At 49.3% G+C, this 14,547-nt stretch overlaps 1 pseudogene; it reads left to right on the forward strand.

The window, feature by feature from the left end:
• Nucleotides 1-264: 264 nt before the first annotated feature.
• On the forward strand, nucleotides 265-2,400 carry LOC140409412 (nucleosome assembly protein 1-like 1 pseudogene; annotated as a pseudogene).
• The last annotated feature ends 12,147 nt before the right edge of the window (nucleotides 2,401-14,547 follow it).

A 14,547-nucleotide genomic window follows, 5' to 3' on the forward strand; every position in this document is an offset into this window, starting at 1 on the left:
GTAGCCATCATTATAGTTTGTTAGCTATCTTTCCACGTGTTTGTTAATAAATCATCTTCCTAGTTAAACAACTACATGTTCTGTGTGCATCATTACAACGATTGTATCACATAACACAACATGGTACCAGGAGTACAGAACACTAAAGGGTAACAGCAAAGACAGGGCGATATAGGCTGAAGAACAAAAAGAGAAGATTCTTCCACCGACCTGGTGATCTATGGCCATCAGCAACTCAACACAACAAAAGACTGTGAAGTAGGGATGGAAGGGTTGAAAGCATCCCACCAGCTTCAAGTCTCAGGTAACATTGATGAAAATTGGTGTGTTTCCAAGCAACAATTTAGTCTCTATGTTGCAGCCCTTGGCCTACAGGCACACCTTGACGAGATGCCTATTGCATTGCTGCTCACGGTAGCAAGTAATGTACAATTCCTTCACTTTCGACAGCAAAGAGAAAAGAAAAGCTACGATGAGATGATAAAGTACTTTGATTGGCATTGCTCTTCGAAGAAAAACAAAACATTTGAACGTTACATATTTCGTACGTGCAGCCAAAAGCAGGCAAATCTTTTGATAGCTTTGTAACCGACTTGCAGTTGAAAGCACAGTCGTGCAGTTTTAGGACTCTGAAGTCGTCGATGATCCGCGACCAGATAGTGTTTGGGGTATCGAATGATAAAGCACGTGAGAAATCTCAAATTTTAAAATGCTATCAAGATCTGCCATGCAAGTGAGCTAGCTGCACAGCAGATCAGTAGACTCAACTAGAAGCTTTTGGCGCCAATCTGGAAAAGACGGCAGCTCCATCAGCACTGACGCAGTTCAATAAAAAACGTGGTATCAGTGCGGGCAGCCATTTTAAGCGGCCGACCGGGTCCACCATCTTATTTCAATGATGCGCCAATCGTCATGGACCATGGCAATGCCCAGCATTTGGGAAAGCATGTCCCAGGTGTGTCGGTACAAATCATTTTGCGAAGCAATGTTTTTCGTTCCCTACAGTGAACCAGAGTCAGTCAACGCAGTTGGTGAGATGTCCCTTGAAGAACAGTTTTTCATTGATCTGATTTCAACCAAGAACACAATGAGTCTGACTATGAAAAATGAAGTTGTGACTTACTGACAAGTTGTGACAATGGTGCTGCTGAAGCTGATACCATTGAAGACAGATGGACAATTCCAGTGATGCTAAATGACGCATTGATAAAATGCAAGCTCAACACAGGAGCGAGGGCCAACCTTCTCAGTCTGTCCGATTTGTACAGGCTGCGGGTTAAATCGAAAGTCGCCAATCAAACGAGACTACTGACAGCGGGACTGAGATTGAGAAGCTGGGTGTGTGTGAATTTGGAGCATAGGTACACAACAGAAGTCACAACATACCATTTTCCATTGTGGACATAGAACACAAGTCCATCATATGAGCAGATGTGTGTGAGGCCCTGAACCTAGTAGATCGGCTGTACATTCCAGACAGCGCTGCGACAGAGGATCATTGTGACTGGCAACGAGAACTAATGACACAGCTATCCGATGAGATACAAGCGAACGTGGAGGAAGATAAACCAGATGAAGAGATGGCGGATTCAAAGGGAATTCCAGAATTCCGGTTAACAGTCTTCAAGAATGTGAATTTGCTCAGTGACATGGTACAGGAGCATGGTGAGCCTATATTAAAGCATCTACAAGATGTGAATGTTAAATGTTTAGAGCTTGAACAGCCAATGAGCTTCACTCTGTGTTTAAGTTTGAGCCAAATGAGTATTTCACCAATGAGGTAGTCACAAAAGTATACCAGATAGAGTCGCGACCTGACGAGTTTGACTTTCTATTCTTTGACGAATCAGAAATCACAGGATGCACAGGGTGCCAGATCGACTGGAAGAAAGGTGTCACACTGAAAACCATTAAAATGAAGCAGAAGCACAAGGATCAGAGCACTCATAAAACAGTTACAGAAACTGTACCAAGTGACTCACTCTTCAAGTTGTTCAGTCCTCCAGAAACTCCGCAGCATGGAGTGTTAAATAAATGTTCTGCAGCAAGACTCGCTGCTGACTTTGAAATGGGTCGCCTCCTGCGTGAACACATAATTGCATGTGCACTGTGGTATTTTACAGGAGAAGCCATTGCTGATGATACTAACTCTGATGATTACTACGATGACATTTACAAGAACATGAATACGATGAGCAAAGTGGAGACTCAGATGGTGAACTAGATGAGGACGACTGTGAAACGCTATTCAGGTGGTTTGAAGGAAGTGACGAGGTGATCACAAGGGACGCCCAGTCTGCGCAGGACATCGATAAGTGTGAAAGCTCCAAGATGGCGTATGCAGAGGCTGAAAGTGAGATGACAGGAGCAGACACAATAGATGACAGTACTCAACTGTGAAAGACTGATAACAGAAGAAATAATCCCCATTCTGGAGAAAATGGCTTGAGAGGCGTACGGTGAATCATCTCATGCCCAAGAAATGGTTCCTGCAGCAGACTCCTCAATACTAGAGGCCACTTCACCGAGAGACGTGCTAGAAGAGCAGATGGATACATCTGCAGTTCCACATCGACAGATGAAACATGTACCATCCTATCAGATGAGGATGAGCCACTAATCGGCTCTTCAGCAAAAGACGACCCATACATCATCATATCAAGTGAGGAGGAGCCACCAATTGGAGCTCAAACACAAAACGAAGGAGCAGCACCTAACGTTGGGTCATTGATCCAGCCCAGACACCAGAGTGCGAGGCTTTGCAGACTGCTCCTGAAGTTAATAATCTTTATTAGTGCCACAAGCAGGCTTACATTAACACTGCAATGAGGTTACTGTGAAAATCCCCTCATCACCACATTCGGGCGCCTGTTAGGTACACCGAGGGAGAATTCAAAATGTCCAATTCACCTAACAGCACGTCTTTCAGGACTTGTGGGAGGAAACTGGAGCGCCCGGTGGAAACCCACGCAGACACGGGGAGAACGTGCAGACTCCACACAGATAGTGACCCAAGCCGGGAATTGAACCCTGGTCCTTGGTGCTGTGAAGCAACGGTGCTAACCACTGTTCTGCCCACTTGTTGCAGACTTGACTGTGACCGCACAATCATCCAAAAGTATGCCGACACTGGACGTTTCACCAGGTGATGGGCATGCAACTCAGCGTGTGGACAGAACCATGGATCAACCAAAACTCATCGGTCCAGCAAAGGCTCTGAAAGCAGCTATGGTGGCAAAAGCACCGCAAGCAACCAGTCACATGGCGCCATCCAGCGGCATAAAGGGTGCCACCAAAAGAAAAAAGAAAAAGAGGTGCAGCCAGAGGATCCCTTCCATGAGAAAGATGAGGAAGAAAAGGAGAGCGGAGGATACCGGGGTCGCACCCACGGTACTGAAGAAAAAAGTATTGGCAATGTGTCCGACAGGCCAGAAAGCATACGATGATGCAGCAAGAAGCATCGCGGTAAAAAGAGACCAATAAGGAAACCGGTCTTCCGGATGCATCACGTCAAAAGACCAAACAAGCTGATAACGACCTACTAGAAAACCGGTCTTCCGGACATTAAAGCGACATTGTGCAGCCGATACAAGTTCAGAAGACCAATAGGGCAACGTCGTCGTGAATATCCAATAAGCTGTGCACCAGGGACACGTTCATCAGGCACATCATGTTGTATGAAACACTGTTGCATCTGTATATATGACATGTGTAAAATGATAATGCAGATCTTGTTTTGTAAGGTAGTTATATTTGAATATAAATATTAACAGTTCCAGAGGATGTGGTGATATGCCTGTGCACAGTTCTGTATATAGTTAACAATGTGACCTCCAACCAGCTGGTGGCAATAGATTCAACACACATGATTCAACACATGATTCAACACACCCACCAGTTGGTAGTAAGTTGTACAAGAGGTTGGTCACACTTAGAGTAGCTACAGGAGAATTCACTGAATTCATTTAGTAGCCGTCGTCTGTATTATAGTTCATTAGTTATTGTTCCACATGTTTATTAATAAATCATCTTCCTAGTTAAACAACTACATGTACTGTGTGCATCGTTACAACAGTTGTATCACAGAACACAACAGAGTACACCCTGCAGACCTGGGAGAAAAAGGAGAACTCCTTCTCTCTTGGGTGTGTGAATCTCCATGGGTCTACTTGACCCCATCTGCTCCTTAAAGGCGTTTAGTTCCCTTGCCATGTTTGACTGTCTCGCCAATGCGAGGCTGGATCTGTCTGCCTGTAAGTCGCGCCCCGCCCCATAATGAGTTGGTGGGAGTCTATGTTTGGGATTTCTGCCATGGTTTTCTTAATAAAGTCATCCTGATCCCAGTTGGGAGCATACACATTTAAAAGCACCACTGGTGTCCCTTCCAGGACACCACTAACCATGACATACTCATCTTCCTGAGTCCGTAACCATCTTTAGTGCCGTGAATTTTGAACAGTATGGCCATTTCCCCTAGCCCTCGCCCCGTAACACGATTGGTACCTCTGTCGGTCCTTCTCCCTCAGGTGTGTCTCTTGGAGAAACATTACGTCAGCTTTCATACTTTTCAGACGGACAAAGACTCTGGATCTTTTCACTGGGCTGTTACATCCCCTGATTTCAAGGTGACTATCCTGATGGGGGATTTCTTTCTCCACCCAATTCTCCACTGAGTGCTGAATTTGGTGCTTTTTGAGTGCTATAGTAAGAGTTTGGTGACCGAGGGAGTATAAGGCTTAATTTTTATCTAAAGTTTAGTCTTTCTTTTATTTAGTTAATTAACTTAAAAGTTGCTGTTTGGTTGAGAAGAAGGTGAATTTTCAATTAGCTTTAAACAGGCTTCTACTTGTAGGCACTTGCAGCTGGAGCTTGTTAATTAGTTAATTGGATTAGGCCAGTTTTCAGAGGCTAGATTCACAGTATAAAAGTGATCCCCGACAGTGCAGACTTTGTTTGCACTGAGTGCTGAATTTGGTGCTTTTTGAGTGCTATAGTAAGAGTTTGGTGACCGAGGGAGTGCTGAATTTGGTGCTTTTTGAGTGCTATAGTAAGAGTTTGGTGACCGAGGGAGTGCTGAATTTGGTGCTTTTTGAATGCTATAGTAAGAGTTTGGTGACCAAGGGAGTTAGGTGAGGAGGGAGTAAGGTGCTCCTTTCATTTTGTTTCTGACATTTCCGCAAAGAGTGCGAAGAGAGCCAGGAGTTTACAGAAAGTGTAGCTGACTGGGAGCAGAGTCGGAGGGCGGAGATCTAGTTAGTCCACACGGCAGCTATATTCTGTAAGGTAAGAGGGGATGGAGGCTAGGCCAGTTGCATGCTTCTTCTGTAGGATGTGGGTGGTGAGGGATACCACTGGTGTCCCCGCTGACTATACCTGCGGGAAGTGCACCCAACTTCAGCTCCTCAAAGACCGTGTTAGGGAACTGGAGCTGAAGCTGGATGAACTTCGGATCATCCGGGAGGCAGAGGGGGTGATTGAGAAGAGTTACAGGGAGGTAACTACACCCAAGGTACAGGACAAGAATAGCTGGGTTACAGTCAGGGGAAAGAAAACAAATAGGCAGACAGTGCAGGGATCCCTCGTCGCCGTTCCCCTTCAAAACAATTATACCGTTTTGGATGCTGTTGGGGGGGGGGGGGTGACCTACCGGGGGAAGGCCCTAGCGGCCAGGTCTCTGGCACTGAGTCTGGCTCTGGGGCTCAGAAGGGAAGGGGGGAGAATAGAAAAGCAATAGTTGTTGGGGATTCAATGGTTAGGGGAATAGATAGGAGATTCTGTGGTCGCGAGCGAGACTCCCGGAAGGTATGTTGCCTCCCGGGTGCCAGGGCCAGGGATGTCTCGGATCGTGTCTTCAGGATCCTTAAGGGGGAGGGAGAGCAGCCAGAAGTCGAGGAGCACATTGGTACCAACGACATAGGTAGGAAAAGGGGTGTGGAGGTAATAAACAAGTTTAGGGAGTTTGGCTGGAAGTTAAAAGCCAGGAGTTGTCATCTCTGGTTTGTTGCCGGTGCCACGTGGTAGCGAGGCTAGGAATAGGGAGAGAGTGCAGTTGAACACGTGGCTGCAGGAATGGTGTAGGAGGGAGGGCTTCAGGTATTTGGATAATTGGAGCGCATTCTGGGGAAGGTGGGACCTGTACAAGCAGGACGGGTTGCATCTGACCCAGAGGGGCACCAATATCCTGGGAGGGAGGTTTTCTAGTACTCTTCGGGAGGATTTAAACTAATTTGGCAGGGGAATGGGAACCGGATTTGTAGTCCAGCAACTAAGGTAGCCGATATTCAGGACGCCAAAGCGTGTAATGAGGCAGTAGGGAAGGGAACACTGACAAAGGAGAGTACTTGCAGGCACGGAGATGGGTTGAAGTGTGTATACTTCAACGCAAGAAGCATCAGGAATAAGGTGGGTGAACTTAAGGCATGGATCGGTACTTGGGACTACGATGTGGTGGCCATCACGGAAACTTGGATAGAAGAGGGGCAGAAATGGTTGTTGGAGGTCCCTGGTTATAGATGTTTCAATAAGATTAGGGAGGGTGGTAAAAGAGGTGGGGGGGGGGGGTGGCATTATTAATTAGAGATAGTATAACAGCTGCAGAAAGGCAGTTCGAGGAGTATCACCCTATTGAGGTAGTATGGGTTGAAGTCAGAAATAGGAAAGGAGCAGTCACCTTGTTGGGAGTTTTCTATAGGCCCCCCAATAGTAGCAGAGATGTGGAGGAACAGATTGGGAAACAGATTTTGGAAAGGTGCAGAAGTCATAGGGTAGTAGTCATGGGCGACTTTAACTTCCCAAATATTGAGTGGAAACTCTTTAGATCAAATAGTTTGGATGGGGTGGTGTTTGTGCAGTGTGTCCAGGAAGCTTTTCTAACACAGTATGTAGATTGTCCGACCAGAGGAGGGGCAATATTGGATTTAGTACTTGGTAATGAACCAGGGCAAGTGATAGATTTGTTAGTGGGGGAGCATTTTGGAGATAGTGACCACAATTCTGTGACTTTCACTTTAGTAATGGAGAGGGATAGGTACGTGCAACAGGGCAAGGTTTACAATTGGGGGAAGGGTAAATACGATGTTGTCAGACAAGAATTGAAGTGCATAAGTTGGGAACATAGGCTGGCAGGGAAGGACACAAGTGAAATGTGGAACTTGTTCAAGGAACAGGTGCTACGTGTCCTTGATATGTATGTCCCTGTCAGGCAGGGAAGAGATGGTCGAGTGAGGGAACCATGGTTGACAAGAGAGGTTGAATGTCTTGTTAAGAGGAAAAAGGAGACTTATGTAAGGCTGAGGAAACAAGGTTCAGACAGGGCGCTGGAGGGATACAAGATAGCCAGGAGGGAACTGAAGAAAGGGATTAGGAGAGCTAAGAGAGGGCATGAACAATCTTTGGCGGGTAGGATCAAGGAAAACCCCAAGGCCTTTTACACATATGTGAAAAATATGAGAATGACTAGAGCGAGGGTAGGTCCGATCAAGGACAGTAGCGGGAGATTGTGTATTGAGTCTGAAGAGATAGGAGAGGTCTTGAACGAGTACTTTTCTTCTGTATTTACAAATGAGAGGGGCGATATTGTTGGAGAGGACAGTGTGAAACAGATTGGTAAGCTTGAGGAAATACTTGTTAGGAAGGAAGATGTGTTGGGCATTTTGAAAAACTTGAGGATAGACAAGTCCCCCGGGCCTGACGGGATATATCCAAGGATTCTATGGGAAGCAAGAGATGAAATTGCAGAGCCGTTGGCAATGATCTTTTCGTCCTCACTGTCAACAGGGGTGGTACCAGGGGATTGGAGAGTGGCGAATGTCGTGCCCCTGTTCAAAAAAGGGACTAGGGATAACCCTGGGAATTACAGGCCAGTTAGTCTTACTTCGGTGGTAGGCAAAGTAATGGAAAGGGTACTGAAGGATAGGATTTCTGAGCATCTGGAAAGACACTGCTTGATTAGGGATAGTCAGCACGGATTTGTGAGGGGTAGGTCTTGCCTTACAAGTCTTATTGAATTCTTTGAGGAGGTGACCAAGCATGTGGATGAAGGTAAAGCAGTGGATGTAGTGTACATGGATTTTAGTAAGGCATTTGATAAGGTTACCCATGGTAGGCTTATGCAGAAAGTAAGGAGGCATGGGATAGTGGGAAATTTGGCCAGTTGGATAACGAACTGGCTAACCGATAGAAGTCAGAGTGGTGGTGGATGGCAAATATTCAGCCTGGATCCCAGTTACAAGTGGCGTACCGCAGGGATCAGTTCTGGGTCCTCTGCTGTTTGTGATTTTCATTAATGACTTGGATGAGGGAGTTGAAGGGTGGGTCAGTAAATGTGCAGATGATACGAAGATTGGTGGAGCTGTGGATAGTAAGGAGGGCTGTTGTCGGCTGCAAAGAGACATAGATAGGATGCAGAGCTGGGCTGAGAAGTGGCAGATGGAGTTTAACCCTGAAAAGTGTGAGGTTGTCCATTTTGGAAGGACAAATATGAATGTGGAATACAGGGTTAACGGTAGAGTTCTTGGCAATGTGGAGGAGCAGAGAGATCTTGGGGTCTATATTCATACATCTTTGAAAGTTGCCACTCAAGTGGATAGAGCTGTGAAGAAGGCCTATGGTGTGCTCGCGTTCATTAACAGAGGGATTGAATTTAAGAGCCGTGAGGTGATGATGCAGCTGTACAAAACTTTGGTACGGCCACATTTGGAGTACTGTGTACAGTTCTGGTCGTCTCATTTTAGGAAGGATGTGGAAGCTTTGGAAAAGGTGCAAAGAAGATTTACCAGGATGTTGCCTGGAATGGAGAGTAGGTCTTACGAGGAAAGGTTGAGGGTGCTAGGCCTTTTCTCATTAGAACGGAGAAGGATGAGGGGCGGCTTGATCGAGGTTTATAAGATGATCAGGGGAATAGATAGAATAGACAGTCAGAGACTTTTTCCCCGGGTGGAACAAACCATTGCAAGGGGACATAAATTTAAGGTGAAAGGTGGAAGATATAGGAGCGATATCAGAGGTAGGTTCTTTACCCAGAGAGTAGTGGGGGCATGGAATGCACTGCCTGTGGAAGTAGTTGAGTCAGAAACATTATGGACCTTCAAGCAGCTATTGGATAGGTACATGGATTACGGTAAAATGATATAGGGTAGATTTATTTGTTCTTAAGGGCAACACGGTAGCATTGTTGATAGCACAATTGCTTCACAGCTCCAGGGTCCCAGGTTCGATTCCGGCTTGGGTCACTGTCTGTGCAGAGTCTGCACGTCCTCCCCGTGTCTGCGTGGGTTTCCTCCGGGTGCTCCGGTTTCCTCCCACAGTCCAAAGATGTGCAGGTTAGGTGAATTGGCCAATGATAAATTGCCCTTAATGTCCAAAGTTGCCCTTGGTGTTGGGTGGAGGTGTTGAGTTTGGGTAGGGTGCTCTTTCCAAGAGCCGGTGCAGACTCAAAGGGCCAAATGGCCTCCTTCTGCACTGTAAATTCAATGATAATCTATGACAAAGGTTCGGCACAACATCGTGGGCCGAAGGGCCTGTTCTGTGCTTATATTTTCTATGTTCTATGTACCCCCGCCCCCCCCCTCCCGTACTTACCTCGTATGCATTCTGGGATTTCCCTTTCTTTGGGGGCCATCCAAGTTGACCACCATTGCCATATTCTCCATGTGGTTGTACCCCTGCTCTCCGGGGTTTTTCTTTGTTTGGGGGACATCCAAGATGGCCGTTTTCAATGCCCTTGTTGCTGCTGTCACCATGTGGGACCTGCCGTAACCAGCATTCTGTCGTGTTGGGTGTTCCGATACACAAACGAACCAACACAGTTGTAGATGGTACAACTCTGTTTTATTATTCTGTACAATAATAACTATTAACTTCTGGCTGTGGTTCGTACTTCACCAGCTAACCTGTGGACCCAGTCCTAACACTATCTTAGTGAGGCACTCAGCACATGGTGTATGTCTGAGTGGCACGCTGTGAGCTCTGTGCTCTGAGCTATCTCCTGGTAGAATGAGCGGGAACTGTGGTGTTCCCTGTTTAATAGTGCGCGTCCTCTCACTGGTGATTGGCTGTGATGTTGTATGTGTGTTGGTTGGTCCATCTACCTGTCCATCAGTGTGTGTGTGTGATTGCACCATGATATGTTAATATGGATATCATGACATCCCCCCTTTTCACAAGGCTATGTGCCTACATGGTAATAAATATTGCTGTGTACTGAGTGCATCTGAGTATGTGTGTGCAATATTTACAACATGTATATGAGGCTAAACTATATACATAGGAAGGTGTCAGGTGTAACAGAGCAACGAGGTTGTACCACAAACAAAACAAGTGCAATCATCAAACATCGAAAGAGAACTCCTGAAACGACAAAAAGAGAAACGCATTAACATTGTTGCATAACAATTTAGTGAGTCCAATGTGCAAACAGGCTCATAAGTCCATTCTATTAGGTGGGTGACGAATAGGGGTTGACCGCCTCAAGGGTGGGTCAGGATCCACCAGCTGAGGAATGTGCCTGGCCACGGGCGATAGAGGAATAGGCATGGTGGCAGGAAGCTCCACGAAGTCAACATCAGGGACAACAGGAGGGCGTGGCACCGGTGCATGATCACGTAGCGAGCGCGGAAGCAGCCGAAGGGCCCGGCGATTACGCCGGCGAATGGAGCCATCAGGCATGCGAACCAGGAACGAGCGGGGAGCCACGCGGCGGAGAACCTCAGCGGTTGCCGACCAGCCACCCTCCGGTAGGTGTATGCGGACGTTGTCTCCAGGCGCCAGGGCAGGAAGATCAGTTGCCCGAGCGTCATGTGCCACCTTCTGCTGAGCACGCTGCTGTTGCATCCTTTGCAGTACTGGAGCATGGTCGGGTTTAGGAACATGAATGGACGGCACAGTGGTCCTGAGGGTGCGACCCATCAACAGCTGGGCTGGCGAGAGGCCTGTGGACAGTGGGGCCGAGCGATAGGCCAGCAGGGCTAAACAGAAGTCAGATCTGGCATCAGCAGCCTTGCAGAGGAGCTGCTTCACGATATGGACGCCCTTTTCCGCCTTGCCATTCAACTGGGGATGCAAAGGGCTGGACGTCACGTGTGTGAAGCCGTATGAAGCGGCAAAAGACCATTCTTGGCTCGCAAAACAGGGCCCGTTGTCAGGCATGACGGTAAGCGGAATGCCATGGCGAGCGAAGGTTTCTTTGCATGCTCTGATGACAGCTGATGATGTCAAGTCGTGCAGGCGTATGACCTCCGGATAATTGGAAAAATAGTCAATTATAATGACGTAGTCCCTGCCGAGTGCATGAAAGAGGTCCACACCCACCTTCGCCCTGGGGGACGTTACCAACTCATGGGGCTGAAGTGTCTCAGGGGGTTGCGCCGGCTGAAACCTTTGGCAGGTGGGGCAGTTGAGCACCATGTTGGCGATGTCGTCGCTGATGCCCGGCCAGTACACAGCTTCCCGGGCCCTCCGCCTGCACTTTTCAACCTCGAGATGGCCTTTGTGCAATTGTTCGAGGACAAGCCGGTGCATGCTGCATGGGATCACAATCCGGTCCAACTTTAGGAGGACACCGTCAATGACGGCCAAGTCGTCCCGGACATTGTAGAATTGTGGGCACTGACCCTTGAGCCACCCTTCCGTCATGTGGCGCATCACACGTTGTAGAAGGGGATCGGCCGCAGTCTCACGCGAATGTGGGCCAGACGTGCATCAGTAGCCGGAAGATTGGCCGATGTGAAGACTACTTGTGCGTCGACCTGACAAACGAACCCCTCCGATTCGGGCGGTGTGCTCACTGCTCTGGACAGGGCATCCGCGATGATGAGGTCCTTTCCCCGGGTGTAGACAAGTTGGAAGTCGTACCTCCGGAGCTTGAGCAGAATGCGCTGGAGGCGAGGGGTCATCTCGTTGAGGTCCTTCTGAATGATGCCGACCAGGGGGCGATGGTCGGTCTCCACAGTGAACTGCAGAAGACCATACACATAGTCGTGGAATTTGTCGATGCCGGTCAACAAACCCAGGCACTCCTTTTCAATCTGCACATAGCGCTGTTCTGTGGGGGTCATGGCCCGCGAGGCATAGGAGATGGGGCCCATGATGCAGTGTCGTCCCGTTGCAAGAGTACCAATGCCGGACTGGCTGGCATCAGTCGAGATCTTTGTGTCCCGAGTGGTGTCGAAGAACGCCAATGCCGGGGCAGTGGTGAGCTTGATCTTGAGCTCCTCCCATTCCTTCTGGTGTGCGGGCAGCCACTGGAATTCCGTTGTCTTCTTGACCAGGTGGCGAAGAGTCGTTGTGTGCGAGGCAAGGTTGGGAATAAACTTCCCCAGGAAGTTGACCATCCCAAGAAAGCGTAGCACTGCCTTCTTGTCTGTCGACTGCGGCATGGCTGCAATAGCTGCCACTTTGGCGGCATCCGGACGCACCCCTGACCGGGATATGTGGTCCCCCAGAAACTTTAGCTCAGTTTGGCCAAAAGAACACTTGGCTCGGTTGAGGCGCAGGCCATGATCTCGTATCCGTGCAAAGACACGTTGGAGACGACTGATGTGCTCCTGTGGTGTGGTGGACCAGATGATGACGTCGTCAACATAGACGCGCACCCCTTCGATGCCCTCCATCATCTGTTCCATGATGTGATGAAACACCTCGGATGTCGAGATGATGCCGAACGGCATCCTATTGTAGCAGTATCTGCCAAAGGGAGTGTTGAAAGTGCACAGCTTCCTGCCGGACTGATCCAGTTGAATCTGCCCAAAACCCTGAGGCATCAAGCTTGATGAATATTTTAGCCCGGGCCATTTCGCTCGTGATTTCTTCCCGTTTGGGTATAGGGTAGTGTTCCCTCATGACGTTATTGTTCAGGTCTTTCGGGTCAATGCAGATCCGGAGCTCACCAGAGGGCATTTTTACGCTCACCATGGAGCTGACCCATGGCGTTGGCTCCGTGACCCGGGAAAGCACACCTTGGTCCTGCAGGTCCTGCAGCTGCTGCTTGAGGCAGTCCTTGAGTGGTGCTGGGACTCTACGAGGTGCGTGAATGACCGGGGTGGCGTCCGGTTTGAGCCGTATTCTGTAAGTGTAGGGCACTGTGCCCATGCCCTCGAAAACCTCCTGGTTGTGGGCGAGGAGCGAGTGGAGCTGTGCCCTAAAGTTTGCATCCGGGAAATCGGATGTGCCTTCTGGAGACAGAGTGTGTACCCGCTGAGCGAGGTGGAGGATATTGCACGCCTGTGCGCCTAACAGAGAGTCCTTCGAGGATCCAACTATCTCAATAGACAGTGTGGCTGTGTATGAATTGTGTGCAACCTCGAGCTGGCAGGACCCCATGGCCGGGATAACGTTCCCGTTGTAATCAACCAGCTGACAGTTGGATGGCCGAATCGGTGGTTTAACATTCAAGGTGTGGAAGGCTGACCATGCAATGAGATTGGCGGAGGCACCAGTGTCTAAACGGAATGTGATTGGCGATCGGTTGACCATTAGGGTGGCACACCATTCATCGCTCGGATTAATGCTGTGCACTGGCATCGGCTGGTGGGTCCTACTTGGGGACATCCGGTTCCTGTCTATTACCGCAACGCGGAAGGGTTCCCGGTCGTCGGTATCACCGGTCTGCACGTCGTCAGGGTATGACTCGGTGTATGGAGGCTGAATGGCCCGCACATCCCTGCGAGGCTGGCAGAATTGCGGAGAGTTGGCAGGTTGAGCTGCTCGACAGCAGGCAGCGTAATGGCCCATCCTGCCACAGCGGAGGCATTGTCGCGTTTTGGCTGGACATTGCCGCTTTAAGTTGCGGATCCACAGTTGCCACACGTCGTGACGTCATGGCGTTCGTTCCGCCACCGCGCATGCGCGGTGCGGTCCTGCGTAGAGCGCGCCTGCGCATCACGTCCCTCTGCGCGACGTACCCTCTTGGCGCGTACAAGCGCGGGAGGCCTCGGAAAGCGCGTGAAATGGCCGCCCTCGTCCGGGCAGCGGGCCGGGAGGAACTCGATCAACTGGACCCGCTCGGCCTCGTAGGACCCTTGCCGTGCCGATTCGGCCGCCTGGAATTGGGAGTACCGGCTGGTCGCATTTTCATGGAGGACGCAGGTTTCGATGGCGGTGGTTAGGGTGAGGCGCTTTATTTTGAGGAGCTGCTGGCGTAGGGTGTCTGAGGTGTCCCCAAAAACTATCTGATCCCGAATCATGGAGTCGGAGGTGGCCTCATAGCCGCAGGACTGTGCGAGGATACGGAGATGTGTCAAATAAGATTGAAAAGGCTCATCCTTACTGTGCAGGCGCTGCTGGAAGAGGTGCCTCTTGAAGCTCTCATTAACTTCCACGCTGAAGTGTTCCTCAAATTTTAGAAGGACCGTCTTGTACTTCGTCTTGTCCTCGCGTTCCGATGTAGATGTGGATGGCGTGTTGCCCCGCTGTGGAGAGGAGGAGGGCGATCTTCCTGGTGTCCGATGCATCCACCCTGTCTGTGGCTTCTAGGAAGAGCTGGAAGCGCTGTTTAAACAGCTTCCAATTGACGCCGAGGTTTCCAGCGATTTGGAGCGGCTGCGGCGGGCT

The sequence above is a fragment of the Scyliorhinus torazame genome, chromosome 3, assembly GCF_047496885.1.
Source record: "Scyliorhinus torazame isolate Kashiwa2021f chromosome 3, sScyTor2.1, whole genome shotgun sequence".
In the NCBI taxonomy this organism is placed as follows: domain Eukaryota; kingdom Metazoa; phylum Chordata; class Chondrichthyes; order Carcharhiniformes; family Scyliorhinidae; genus Scyliorhinus; species Scyliorhinus torazame.